Source organism: Chrysemys picta, chromosome 1, assembly GCF_011386835.1.
Source record: "Chrysemys picta bellii isolate R12L10 chromosome 1, ASM1138683v2, whole genome shotgun sequence".
Lineage (NCBI taxonomy): Eukaryota > Metazoa > Chordata > Testudines > Emydidae > Chrysemys > Chrysemys picta.
The window spans coordinates 282800676-282815973 of record NC_088791.1 but is presented as its reverse complement, the minus strand read 5'-3'; positions in this window follow the sequence as shown (position 1 = coordinate 282815973).

The following is a 15298-nucleotide window of genomic DNA, read 5'->3' as shown; positions in this document are numbered from 1 at the left end:
GCAGATACCAAAGTTCAACCTCCATTTTGGAAGGCAGGTTTGTGGTCTGCAGGGGGCAGAACTGATTTTAGCAAGCTGCAGTTTACAGTAAGATTTTGTTCTTGTTTGTTGAAATGTTTAAACAACAGTAATTGAACTGTTAAACACAAGCTCTTCATGCATTAATAAGAAGACCAAGCCATTTTGGTCTGAAGAACCTTAATTATTGGAGATGCTGTACATGAAGGAAAGTAACCTGGCTTGACTCCCAGCTCCCAGTTTGAGTTTGAAGTTAGAAAAAAATATTTTTTACTTGTGAATTGAGCATATTTTATCTGGAATTACTGACAGACAATAAACAAGGAGCCCTCTGATGCTATTTTTGTAGACTAACTTTTCGGAGTACAATTACACTTTACACCACTTGTGTGATCCAATTGCTTCTTTTAACAATATAACAAGTGTCTGAACTGTGACTGAGAGTTAAAAATAATGAGAGGATTAATGGACTTCTCTCTCTGAAACTATTGTAGGGAATCATTCTTGAAATAAAGATTAGTTTAGAGTTGACAAAGTAAATAAATAAATAAGAATGGGGCACAATTGTACCCAGTTTATACCTCCATTCATATCCTGCAGCTAATGGATGTTAAGTATCAGCTTTATTCTATCTTCTCAATGCAGGCTATTATAGGAGGGGAAAATTCCTTATAGAAGAATCCATCATACTATCTAGCTATCCATTGTCATATACGTAGGTTCCCCAATATGTTGAGGGCTTGAGAGAAGCAGCTTCCAAAGACAGACAATATAGAATCAGCATATAAAAAAGCGAAAATAAATGTGTGTGCTTGAGACCCAGAGAACCACACTGGGGCAAAGAAGAGAAAGCATGGTTACGGGCCACAGACCTAGACAACATGCCTTGATAATCAGCCCCATACCCAGGACAGCCTGCATATGGCTGGGATCATTCTTACATGTGCATCCAGACAAAGTAGCATATTGTTTCGGGGTAGATAAGGAAGTTGGCTTCCAGTAGCAGAGATGAAGCTCTTAAGTACTCTTTGCAGTGTAAGAGAGACAACTCCACTTTGTTTCTTAGCCAGAGGAACCCTGCTGACCACAAGCACTCAGCTTCACAGTGGGATGTACCCTTAGCTAGCTGTCCCCAAAAGAACTCAGCCACAGAAGGCATTCGATAGGGAGAGACGCTGCTTTCCCTATAAAAGCAATTGCCAGTCACAAGGTAAAACCAGCAGGAAGAGAGTAAAACCAGCCTGCCCAGATCTGGGTAAGGTGAGGAGAGGGAAGGAGCCTATGTTTTCACTGTCCAGGACAGAAGATTAACTGCTAGAATCACCCATACGGCCTCTCTTGCACCAGAAGACAAGAGAGGCTCTGTCAGGCTCACAGTGAGCTAAAATCTTAACTGTGAATGCTGGGTACATCACATGTGGGGCTTGTCTATGGTGGGAAATTATGTTGTGTTATAATGTGTGTTAATTAATATGAGTTAACTAACATATTTAATACTAAGCATTTACTCATCTTGTCTTGCTTAACGTTAGAGTCCAAAGGAGAGTCCTTGTCTAATGTGCTAAGATACATTTTACACTATACGATTTTTTAATATAGACAAGCCTTTAGGTAGGAAAAGGCTCTGGGGTGAGAAAGACCTGGTCTGTGTGTGTGCAAACAGGTAAAGACTGCAGGATGGGACTATTTAGGTACTTATATAGCCTCAGTCATTGTAGTATCTGAGCACCTTACAGACATCTTGGCACTATCCCCCTGAGTTAATGAAATATTACCATAAGTTTCTCTCGTTGTTCTCTTTTCAATCTGCAACAGCTTTAGCAACCTCCATTCAGGTAATTTATCTGGGCAGCAAATATCCAGCAAACATTTGGTTGCACAACTGGTGAATAAGACAACTCACCAACACTGGGATCAGTTGGGGTGATAGGCAAGTAGTACAGTATATTTTTATGTTGGCCTCAAAAGTATACTGTATGGTGACTGGTTTTTTGTTGTTGTTGTTGTTAATTTAAGGGATTACATTTACTGATCTTTATCAAAGGTGAATCATACATCCAAACAAAATGCTAAATTTAGATTGCTCAACTAGTTATTTCAATCTCAGGAGTTCATTTTTGTTCAACTTCAGTTTCACACAGTCTCCAAAGACTGGGCTTCACGTGCACTTTTTTCCAGCATTTTTCCCAGCCATGTAAATTAAGATGCAGATGGATGGACAGCCTTTCTGAAAAGATAACAAAGGGTTTTCCTCTCATAGTAATATGCAAGAAAAACAATCACATTCTAAAGCACTGGAATTTCAAAGTAGACAGATCAGGTTTGCTGTAAATACAATGACATATTCGTTGATGCAAAGTGTGGTTTGTTGTCTTTTAATTCAAGGCATGTTTCACTCAGCATCCCAGAAATCAAAATAATTTAAAATAAAATTATCTGATTAAACTGTGTGAAATGTTAACATTTAAAAGAAATATTAAACTTTAAAGCATTTGTCTCATAAACATTTAAAATATACATATTAATTTCTACTTGATCATTTGCTTAGTAGGTATATGAGGAGATGTGGGATCAGATCCTCAGCTATGCCGATTTACATCAGTGGAAGCTATGGCCTGTATAATCTTGAAGAACTTTAAAACTGATGAGCTGCTGGACCTGTAAGGGGAGTCGTCATCACACCAAACCTTAAACCTCTCCCTCTGACCGAAAATAAAAAAGACATTTTAATGGTTAATGAAACAAAATAATTCCCATTGTCAAGAATTCAAAAAAGATACCCCCAAGGCAAGGGAAAGCTAATTGGACAATCCCTGTTCACAGCAACTAAAATCTCTCTTATGGATACAGGCTTGTGTAGCCCAACTTTCCTTCTGCTAGGTAGATTCATGTATTGATTTCATGGCTAGAAGAAATCATTATGCTCACATAATCTGACCGCCTGCATAACACAGGCCATAGAATTTAACCCAGTGATTCCTGCATCTACCTCAATAACACCTGACTAAGCTAGAGCATATCTTTTAAAAAGGCAGACAATCTTCATTTAAAGACTCCGAGGGATGGAGAATTTACTGCATACCTTGGTAATCTTTTGCAATGATTATTTATTCTCATTGTTTTCACTGACTTCAACTTCCAGGCATTGGATCTTGTTATGCCTTTGCTAGATTAGAAAGCCCTCTGATATCATATGTGCTCCCCTTGTAGGTGCCAGTACATATAATTATAGGTCTTCCTTCTGTCAGCTGCTTATCCTCTCAGTGAAGAATCATCCTGTAATAGAATATGTCTCATCCCTCACTGACATCTTGACATGAAGGGCAGGTTCTTGGGGCCTTCCCTTCCTTAGGGAGAAGAGTTTAGGACCTGTTCCTGCAAAGCTGACATCAATACCAGTATTTTCATTCAATGGAAGCATAATCAGACACTTTGAGCTTTGTCCTCCTTTAATTATAGAATATCAGGATGGGAAGGGACCTCAAGAGATCATTAACATCAACTGCCTGCTCAAAGAAAGACCAATCCCCAGACATATTTTTGCCCCAGACCCCTAAATGGCCCCCTCAAGGATTGAGCTCACAACCCTGGGTTTAGCAGGCCAATGCTCAAACCACTGAGCTATCCCTCCCCCTGTGTTCCAAAGCACACTAGCCCATGTGCATCACATTCCATGCTGTTAATGGGGCAGCCCTTCCATAAGAAGATAGTAGCTCAAGGCTGGAGTAGCAACTATAACTTCTCCACACCAATTAAGCATACATGTGGATGCTATGGTCCTTTCCTTAGCCTGCCTCCATTGCGGCCTTCTGCATCAGCTTACCAGTGTGCCACGCTGGTACAGAGACCATTTTTGTGGCTGAAAGGGGAGTACAACCTCCCTGTTTAGCAGCTCCACCCAGCCCCTTGTGCAGGTCTTGCACTGTTCCACTGAGCTATGGGTAAATGTCACAAGGAATTCACCAAGCAATACTTGCAGAGATGAGAGCACAAGCAATACACAGGCTGAAATCTGTGCACAGGAACCATTTATTGAATAATTTTGAATAATGAACACTATACAATACTAAAAAACAAAGTCTGTTCAGCGATAATTAGCAAACAGAAAAATGACCTAAATTTATTGAGAATATTTTTCACTGTCTATAATTTACCCAAATCTAATCCACTTTATTTGTCCAAAGATATATATATTTTTTTCTTTTTGAAAATTTCTAACAAAAATGATAAGAAAAGAGATCAGTGATACATTTAGTCCAGTACCCCATCTCTGAGAGCAGCCACTATATAAGATGTTTCAAAGGGAGGTGTAAAATTCCTCTCATGAACATTAGGCAGTAATATGCCCTACACTTGTCAGCTAATGGGAGGATCATCAGGCCCAAGTGGTGATGTTCCTTTTAAAATGTTTGTACTTGCTAGGGTGACTTTGGATAATATTCTTCTTAATCATACAAATGTCTAATTCTTGAATGTGACTGGATTTTCCACTCAGTAATATCTTGTGGCAGTGAGTACCATAGTTTCATTAGACACTTTGTAAATAAAACACTTCCTTTTTGCCAATTTTAAATGTTCTGCCATTAATTTTATTGGATTTCCCTTTGTTTTTAGATTCTGATACAGATTTTTAATTAAAATTTAATGAAATTAAACAACATATGCAAATCATGTTCCATCAGACTACAGAATATACATAAACGTCCCTCAATTTTTGTAACCACATTTGTTTGTTGATGCAAATAGTAACAATAACACCTACCTCTTACATTGCATGATTATTCTAGTGACCTCAGAACATTTTGCAAAACAGGGCAGTATTTTTAATTCCATTTTACAGATGGAAACAGAGGTCAACACAGGAGGCCAAGAGGCAGAGCTTTGTGCTAGCATTCAGTACATAACTATGCAATTACACCTACAGGTCATTAGACATCTAAGTTGTGTCATTTGTGACCATGAGTGATTGCAGTCAGAAGTCCAAAACTGTGTCCGTAAAAATGGAGACAAGTTTTTAAATACACCTCTACCCCGATATAACGCTGTCTTTGGGAGCCAAAAAATCTTACCACATTATAGGTGAAACCGCGTTATATCAAACTTGCTTTGATCCACCAGAGTGCGCAGCCCCGCCCCCCCTGGAGCACTGCTTTACCGCGTTATATCCAAATTTGTGTTATATCTGGTTGCGTTATATCGGGGTAGAGGTGTATCAGTAAAACATGTTAGCATGGGTAAATATTGGTAATATGACAACATTTCAATGCATGCCTATTGAAGTCTACAAGCATAAGTATTTTATAAGTGATACCAAACTAAACAACAACAACAAAAGTCTGGATAAGAAGAAAAGCATGCTGTCATTCTTGTTTGATGCAGTCATGCTATATTTATTCATGTATTCCCTGAGAGGTTTTTGAAATGAAAATTTATCTGGCGATTTTTAACTTTCTGGTAAAAGTTCCCTTAGGTTTAATCATGGCAGATATAGTAGGTTGTCAGCCTAGCAAATGCAAAATGAGGTGATGCTTGACAAGTCTGACTCAAAGAGAAACTCAAAGGGTGAGAAACAACATGAATCAACTTGGAAGAAAAGGCTTGTATGAGCCCCTGCAATGTGACCCTGCTGAAATTTGCACAACTTTAAAAATGGTGGAGTCCAATGCAACTGTCTGGGACAATCCCAAGTCCCCCCACAGGAGGAAAAAGATCTCTAGATCAGAGAAATTACAGTATTGCACGGTACCCCTAATCACACTAATGAAATCTTCACTTGGGAAAAAAGTTCAAAATTATCATTTTAGCTGTTTCCCATTTTATAAAAGACACTGCATCAAGTACAAAAAGTGACAGATTCATCCTGCCATCACTGTTTTGATGTTTTATTCAAGTCATGTATTTTTATCTGTCTATCTTAGGTATTTATATAGCACAGTCTCTGTGGAATCTAGGCACTAAAGTATCTGAAGTGCTGTATAGAAGTATATGATTTATAATGTATTTCTTATTACCTTGTCTATGCTATAATATTTGCATTTGTGATCAACAATATAATATTTAACATTCATGTAATTCATATTATTTCCAAGATCTATAATTAGTGAGGGCTTAATGAAAGAGTAAGGCTGTTGCACTAGGCTATTGCCCAGCAGTCTAGACTAAGTAAAAATGCTTTTGGGGCACGTAAATGTGTCAGATTTCCTGTCCACTTGACAAGGGCAACTGCTGAGGCTAGAGCTGTCTGAGTAATATGAGGCACAGCAGCAGTGAGTTGACAATTGGACAGGATGGTGACCACAGCAGATGAATTAGAGTGAAAGGCAAGGAGAAGGTATTGAGCAGGCCAATATAAATGAACTCTAAGTCCCAGCATAGGGAGCAGAAGGAGGAAGGTTGAGTCAAGTGATAGAATTGAATTCACGTCATAAAGGAATGAAAATAGGCCTAGTTGATGTCAGTCTCACAAGTAACACCTTGGGAGAAGAGGGTAGGACCAAGAAGATGTAGGCTGCTCAGCATGCCTGAGGCTGTGCCTCACTTTGAATGTCAGTGCTATGAGTAGAGCTCTGTAGTGCCTCAAGTAGAGAAGGATTAGGTCTTTTCAAGCTACAGTCAGATATTTCAAAGGCACAAACAGATTAGTTTTCCAGCCAACCCAGAGTAGACTATGTCGCAACTTTTACAGTTTTATAAACTTAAGTGTTGGCAGCTTAGTCTATAGGGGCATATCTGTGGCTAGAATATTGGTTTCCTTTTGTGGTCAACACTGTGCTTCTTTTCCTGATGTAAGGTCAGAAGATAAACCAGGATAGGAGTGGAGAAGGCTTGTCTTTACTATGAAAGATACATTCAATAGTGGAGTATTAAGTTTCTGCAAGTTTTGATCTTTCAGATCATTTTGGTTAATATCAAAACCCATTTTTTTTCACTTTTAGCATTTCTATTTTAGCATTAGGTTTGATCAGCAGCAGCAAGAGGAGGAAATGTTATGAATAATGTTTAAAATGATTTGGACAAATTGAAGAAAAGAAATAGTGTGATGTACAAGTTAACTGCTCTCTCCGAGAGGAACAGAATTTAAATGGACATTGAGGTTTCTTTCTGTATTAACATGTCCCAAGTTCCTCTTGAAAGCCCAAGGGTGAAATATAGAATTAAATTTAAGAGATGTTTCTTTGTTTTAAAACAGTTCACATATGTTGACAGCTATTGTCTGAAATGTGCTGTTGTAGTTGTACCCTAAAAACTACCAGTCATCACTGAAATACTACATTGTCCTCCCATACCAGCTCTCCTGGTTAGGCTTCCTCCTTCTTAGTGGCACCCTGGTCTACTCCCAGACACACAATAAGTATGTGTACACTGCAACTACAAACTCATGGCTGGCCCATACCAGCTGACTTGGGCTCATGGGACTCATAGACTTAGACTTTAAGGTCAGAAGGGACCAGTATGATCATCTAGTCTGACCTCCCGCATGATGCAGGCCACAAAAGCTGACCCACCCCCTTTCCCTTGACTCAGCTGTTGAAGTCCCCAAATCCTGTGATTTAAGGACTGGACTGTATCATTGCAGTGAAGACTTCTGGTCTCAGGCTGCAGCCCGGGCTCTAGGTCCCTGCGAGGTGAGAGGGCCGAGAGCCCAGGCTCCAACCTGAGCCTGGAAGTCTACACTGCAATGAAACAGTCCAATAGCCTGAGCCCTGCGAGCCCGAGTCAGCTGGCACAGGCCAGCTGCAGCTGTCTAATTGCGGTATAGATAACAATGTGGCCACATAGCTCCTTTTCTGTTGAGCTGCTCTTTCTCAGCCCTCCTCAAGCCCCTTTTTTCCCCTCCTCCAGCCCTACAGAGGCTTCTTTTCCCAGGCCCATTTCTTCCAGTTGCTGCCTATGCTGCTAATTATCCTTGCCTCCCAGATTGTTACCTCCAACCTGCTGTAACATACATTGTCTTTCTGTCTGTTAATTCCATTCCCTGATCCTTACTGCCCTCACTCTAGGTAACACACTGGTCTCTTTGGAACAGATGTTGCTCTGGGTTCCTGCCACACTCATAATGGCCTGTTATCAATCTATTCCTCCTACTAGCTCATTCTCAGGAGTTGGCAGGGATTACACCATAATGACCCAGCGTGTTCATTACAATATTTTTCTGTGTCCTTTCCCCACAGAAAACCATTTTCAGCCTTTCTAAAAGAAAAATGTTCAACAATTAGCAGGTGTCTGGAGGACACATTGTTCAGTCATCCTGCCTAACAAACTTTAAAGGAAAACAACTTCCCAGTTTTATTTATACCCTGTCATATTTTCTCCTCTATTTTTTCCCTGTGGAGAATGCTCTGGTGGCCTCCATACAATGTATCAACATTCCATTATTACTTTCATGTCATTTATCAGCACATGGAAATAAAGCCTTCCATTTTCTTTATCCACCTTGCACTATGCACTCTCAGTGCATCAATGCAAAGTGATAGACTTGGAGCTAATAAGATACATTTAGAAATTATCCCTTAAATGTTGACTGTGATTTAATCGTAATGACATTACGTAAAATTAATCTAATGAAAAATAAGTTAGATTGTTCTGTATTATTACTGGGGTGTGCAAGATGAAGGAGTCCTATGAAAATCAGCTTAGCTTTGTGTACCAACTGACAGGATACAGATGGCCTGTGATAACGAAGGTGTCCCTGGCTGCTACTAGTAGCACTGCTAGTGATAATTACAATCAAGCATCAGCTTTTCTGTACCTGTGTATTGATGTTCCGTTCTTGTGTCATGTTGAAAGTGAAGGGTCTCATTTCATCCTAGTTATATTTCCTCCGTACTTAAAGGAACAACATAAACTTATCGAGCCCCAAAACACAGATCTTTCTTAAAGAAGAGTATGTCTCATGCTGTGTTCTTGAAGGGTGCATTTGAGATGTGCATATTTTTAAAGACTTCAGTATAATAGTATAAAACAATTTAAAACTCATTCTGCTTCCTTAGTAGTCTAGGGTTCAGAGCAGCAAGTGTTTTGATGAGAAACTAATAGTCTTCAAGGCATCCTCCCAGGGATGTGCATGAAGTTTACTTTTCTTTAAGAAAGAGAGATTGACAGTGGCTCTCTAACATTTTTACATTGCCTGTATTTTTGTGGCACACAATTAGCTTTCTACAGCATTGTTGGGCTTTGGGGACAATTTTATGATGATCAGTGTTTGATTTGTTTAATTGTTACATATTTTTGTAGCGCTCACCATGTTAGTATCAGAGTAGCTGTTTACTTATAAGATATGTATTTGTTTAGATGCATGTGTCTGCCTTTTAATGCATTATACTTATCTGTTTTGTATACTTTTTCACATATTGAAAAATCATACTTTTATAACCTCCTGACATCCTTACCATGAGGGTGGCTGTGAAACTTACCCATGCCCAGCAACGGCCAAAGATTGCATCCTAGGCCCATTGCTGCCCCATTGCCAGGCAACCCTCCCTTAAGCAGAGAGGAGGCTGGGGGAGGGAACTAAAGCAGCAGCCCGAGATATCCCAATGGAAGGGAGTTGAGATTGGTTTTGTACCTCAGAGACCAGAAGTCTGGGAGAGAGGAGGTAGCCCTCCCTCAGAGTGTCAGTTGAAACGGAAGAGAGAGAGGGCAGTGGAGAGAGCCATAGAGGAAGAGAACGTCCAGTTCCCCTCACAGATTGACTGGTTTTACAAGTTTCCCAATCCTCAGTTGGGCAACTCCATTGAGCTAGGTTCCCACAGGGTCTGCCACACCCTTGTGAATGGAGTCACTGCCCGACAGAAAGTTCAGTCAGCTACCTCAGCTGCCGTAGCTTACAGCCCAATCCCTAAGATTTACCTCAGCCAGGAGGAAAAGGAAAAGCAGAAAGCTTATATATCTTAGCTTGTTCCCCCCAGTGTGAGGAGGACTCAGACTCTCCCTTGGAACTGAAAAGCTATTTCTGAGACACAGACTTCTCTGCCCCACACCTCCTGAGTTTGTACCTCAGAGACACCGGGGGAGTTACACTATATTATACTTTTTCATATAGTCAAATGTTTGGGCCTTGATCCTGCAAGTTATGCCTCATGTGTGGACCCCTGCATCCATGCAGAGTAACTTTCAGGAATGTGGCCTCAGTTTATATATTAGCCATCTCAGGAACATTGGAGTGATTGGGACAGATGGTGCCATCCCATCAGTGCCTGCACTAAAGAATGTGGTGCTCTCCAGTGTGCAGCAGGAATGTATCTATTGTATCAACCCTTAGAAGGGGAGAAAATGTGCTGCCTCCCAACTCTGCTAGACCCTGTACATTTGGCAAATTAAGTGGGGACCGCTCCTTACACCTGGCTCCTCACCCCTCTGCTACAGGGTCTGAAACAATTGGCCCTATAATTAGATAGAATCCTTTCCTAGTAGTGTTTAATAATGCAGACAAAACATTTACTTTCCTTTTACTGGGAGAATACAGGCACCATATTACTGATGTAGGAATACTGATTCATTCTGGAACACATTCAATTTTATTTTCAAGCTGCTGCAAAATAAAATGTATATAATTAGAATTTACCTCAAGTACCAATACTTATGCCATTAATTTTAAACTTGTCAACAGTTTCTCCCTCCCATATTTTACATCAATTAAGGGTATAGGCTACTTTACATGTCGGACTATATATTAATGAATTCTTGTTTCCTAAAATACATTGAATTGTTCTATATTATGAAGGATTGGGGGAGGAGGAGTAAGCTGCAATGCGTTACCAGAAGAGCATAAAAGCTGGTAGATAAAAGAAAATGTAGTTTCCCTCTCTCTTAAGAATAAAGACACCACTTTCTAATATACATGTATCTATGCTTAAGAACACTTGAAATAACCAAAAGAGTAAGCAATGATTGTAAATCATGAAGACTTTTCACAAAAGAAAGGCAGATGTTGAGAAGATGTGCTAGGATTTTACTGCTTTCTGGGTACCATCAATCAAGGCATCTGAAGTAAGGGAAGGCCTTCAATCGGATGCCACACTTCTTGGAAAGTGATGGGTACTCACATGTGTTGAGGCATCCTGCTTTTCCCATGAGTACGTGCAGTTTCAACATGAGTTACTCTGATTAGACACTACACTGAGATGAGAAACTCCAGAGCCAGTTGAAGAGAGAAGGTAACAAGAAAAACGTATGTAATGGGGGGGAGGGGGAAATATAATAATATTTAGCACTTATTTAATAACAGACAAAAAATGTGACTGATTCAGGTGCTGGTAAAAATTTGAGGAAATCCATTAACAGACAGGGAAAATAATGCACAATTGTGAATCCAGCACAGAAAACTCAAAGTACTTTGCAGACCATGATTCTGTCAGCTGATGGCCTGTATCTACAGTTAGCACCATCCCTTCATGACAACTGTGCCCTGAAGCCTAATTAAGTTATAAGAGATTAGCAAAGGCTTGAGTGAATCACATGTTTTTTATTGAATTTAGTAGTACTGATGGCATGAGACAGATTGGTAAGAAACAAATTGCAGTGCAATTAGATTTAGTGTCTCATAGGTGAGCAAAGGAAAGCATTCACTCTAGTATTGAACTTAGCTGCCTCAGCTGCCTCCAGCAAATAGCATCCAGAAACTCCTCTGACTTCACCCTAATACTTTGTGGCATTCTACACTACCCTATATTGCTATACAGGTTCACTTATTCAGCTAGGTAGGGTAGTTTGAAAATATAATCTATTAGCAGCATCAAACTATACTTTTCAGGGATTCTTCAGAGTTACTGGAAATTCTCATGCTTCCAGACCAGTCCCAAATTCTGAATGTTCACATCTGGCAGTGGTCCAAATGAATCTGGTCCATCAGCGCCAAAGGCTGGATTCAAAAAAGGGGCTTAGGCGTTGCCATGTTGAGTTTTGCAGTGCTTACTTTTAGGCTTCCTGTCCAGTGGAATTCACAGCCCTGAGTTAGGTACCCAGGCTCTCTCTACAGTATATGGAGAGAGTTAAAACATTTAAAATGGGATTCACGGAAGCCAGCAAGTTGGGTGGGAAGCCACCTAAGCTGTCAATAAGAAAGAAGGGCTTAGGCCCCACGCCTCCTAAGAAGTTGGGTCCCACCAAGTTGGAGGAGTGTGTGTAGGGGGGTATCTTTTGTGGGGATTAGGTATGCTCCGAGCACATCTACCAAATCGGGCCTGCAGGCAAGGTAGAAAGGGGACAGCCTAGTTTGTTAATCCTTCCAGGTTATAGGTGTGAGGTAGGCACTGAGCTTTTTGGTGGTATCTAGACTTAGGCAGCTTTGTGCATGCCCATTAGCAGAAACTCAGATGCCATGACAACTTGATCACCTACAAAGTAGGGCAGCAGATGAGTGGCAATTTTGTGAATGCCAGAAGTACTTAACTGTTGGACTTAGGCACCTAAAGAGGCAACTAGGTATATAAGTCCTCTTGTGTATTTAGCCCCAAGTCTCACACCTAAAATGTTTATTTTCACATATCTGTCAATCCCTTTAAGGTTTTTTTTTTTTTTTTTTAAAAAAAGCTTTTTTAATGCACTACAGTAATTGACAGAGGTTGGCGACACCAACTCTTTCAATAATGCAGGCCTCTAAAATAAAGCATAATGAACACAATTTATAAAAGCCATGTCCTATTTAGAACTTTAGAGAGAATTCAGTGCTGTGAGAAAATTAAAAAAAAAAAGTGAGACATTACAGTTATGGTATCAGCCAGTTGACTTCCTGGTTTTCAAAAGCATTTGGTCTGAGTGGCTTCTCAGCTTCCCCATCCAGAAGTACAAAGATACCACATGCCTAATTACATTCTAAAAAGCTTTCTGACAGAAAAAATTGCTATGTCAATAGCACCACATATGCACACTAGACAAAAAGCTCAGAGAATGAAGAAACATGGCATGTAATTCTACTACAGTAATCAAATCTCACTAAAGATTAGAATTTAGATGCACATATTATTGATATTTATGATTTGTTTTCAGCAGCATGTGCAATGTGCTAGGAGCTGTACAAACGTAAAGGAAGGTACAGTTTCTGCCCCAAAGAGCTTACATCTTGCTCTTGGCCCGATTCTGCGAAATTTATGTTAAACTGTACTTGCGCTCCTGAGAGCAGTCCCAAAAGTGTGTAACTCAGTGTGACGATTGAGGAATGAGGCCCTCACTAGCATAACTGGGCAAATAATTGTATTGCAAACAATAATTTTGGTAAATATTCATTAATTATTAATAAATAATTGTTTTCATTATGTCACCAGCTGTACACAAAAGCGTGCAAAATTACTAACTGGAAATTAGTGCTTATTTCCTAAATGTCTGCAGAAACCAGAATGTCATCCATTTTGATGTAGGGTGTGGCATGCCTTCTGCTGGTATTTTCAAAGGCTGTAAAGTTTTTATGGCCATTAAATGTCTTCAAAGTAAGACAAATCTTACTTTTATCCACTTGTGAGAGGGGGGAAAACAAAAACAAAGTAACCCCCGAAAACAAACATTGGTCCCACTGAAAAGCAGAATCAGAGCTGTTTGACAGAGATAGAAGATCAAGAAAAGGAATTTGGGCATGAGGTCTTGGAGGTCACTGCTTGCCACGTTGTATAGTGAAATGATTCTGTAAGGTGCAAGACATTGGAGAATCAGACACTAACAACAACAACATTAATTTGGCCCTGTTGCACATACATACTATTTTTAATTCCAATATTCCTGTACTACTGTTTACCTCTAAAAATGCGGGTGTGCTATCTGAATGAGTTAAAATTGCTCATGCAACAGTTACTTTTGCATTTCATTATTTTTTGTGATTTCAACTGTGCAACCTTGATGTTCCACTAACAACAATTTTAAAATAAATTCCATTGGTGGATAGAGAGATATGTACAGATCTATCCAACATACACAAGCATAGAAACATAACAATAGCAGATCAGACCAGGGTTCATCTTATCCTGTATCCTCTCTCTGACAATGGCTAGTACCAATACACTTCAGAATAAGATGCAAGAGACTCCCTAGTGAACTATTATGGAATAACATGAACAAAGCAGAAGTTTCTGACCAACACTGACAGCTAGCAGTTGAAGCATGAGGGTTTGATACCCTTTGTAATTTTCTTCTTTGTCTAATGTAACTGTGGATGTTTTAATTATCTTTATAAATGTCTACTCCTTTTTTGACTCCTACTAAGCTATTGTCTCAGTGATATCTTGTGGCAATTAATTCTACAAGGTCATTATGCATTGTATAAAAATGTAGGGTTTTTTTTCTTTTATCAGTTTCAAATTTGTTGGCTTTCAATTTCATTCAGTGTCTCTTTGTTCCTGATTATGCATTTGTATACACCCTCTTTCAGGTGATAACTGATATAAAAAGGTAAGATATTGCATTATTATGTATATTTTTATCTCTTACAGGTGTGGCCTTGATCAGTGTGTCGAGATCTTCATAGAATTATTCCTTTGAGTTGTCAGAGCATGTTAAAGTGGGTGCATATGCACTGATGATGGTGACATGACGTTTGGCATTTAGTGGGAAGCGTAGCTTCAGCAATCTTTCATTGATACCCACTGGAAGGTCTGGGAGTTGATGCATCAATAAGGTTTTTATTGCCAGACCAATTCCATGTATTGTATCCTCTGTCTCGGTCTTACCCTTCCAGAAGAAGGTGTAACCACCTCCTGGTTCACTCAAGAAACCTTCCCCAGGCAATCTTGTTTCACTTAATGAAGCTATATCGATGTTATAACGGACTAGTTCTTGAGCAGTGAGGGCTGTCCTTCTCTCAGGTCTTGCAACAGTGTCTCGATCCAAGAGGGTACGAACATTCCATACACCAATGGTAAGTTTTCTCAAATTTTTCTTTTGGTTTCAGCTGCAGATTGGATTGAACTGCCAGCCGCAGCTTGCTGGCCAGTTGTTGTAGGGCAGGCAATTTTTAGGCCACCTTTTCTAGGCCCCTCCCTTACTAGGGTGAGGAGTGCTGTCCTGAAGAGGGCTGATCAGATGCCTGGGATGCTGCCGGGCAGCTCTGCTGCCCCAAGTACAGAGCTGGATGACCACTTATCCACAGGCCGCCTGCGTGCAGGATTGGGACTACAACTCCCAGTGGTAACCTCCACTTGTCGCTTTGCCCCTCCCCCATCACCGCAGGAGTCGGCTAGTATGAAGATGATGATGTTTGATGATTTGCACAGGACCTGTGCATGAAAGCTTTTGAGTGGTTGCACGGGAGCAATCCCACTCTCTCGACCTTAGAAGCCAGACATCAATGGTATGA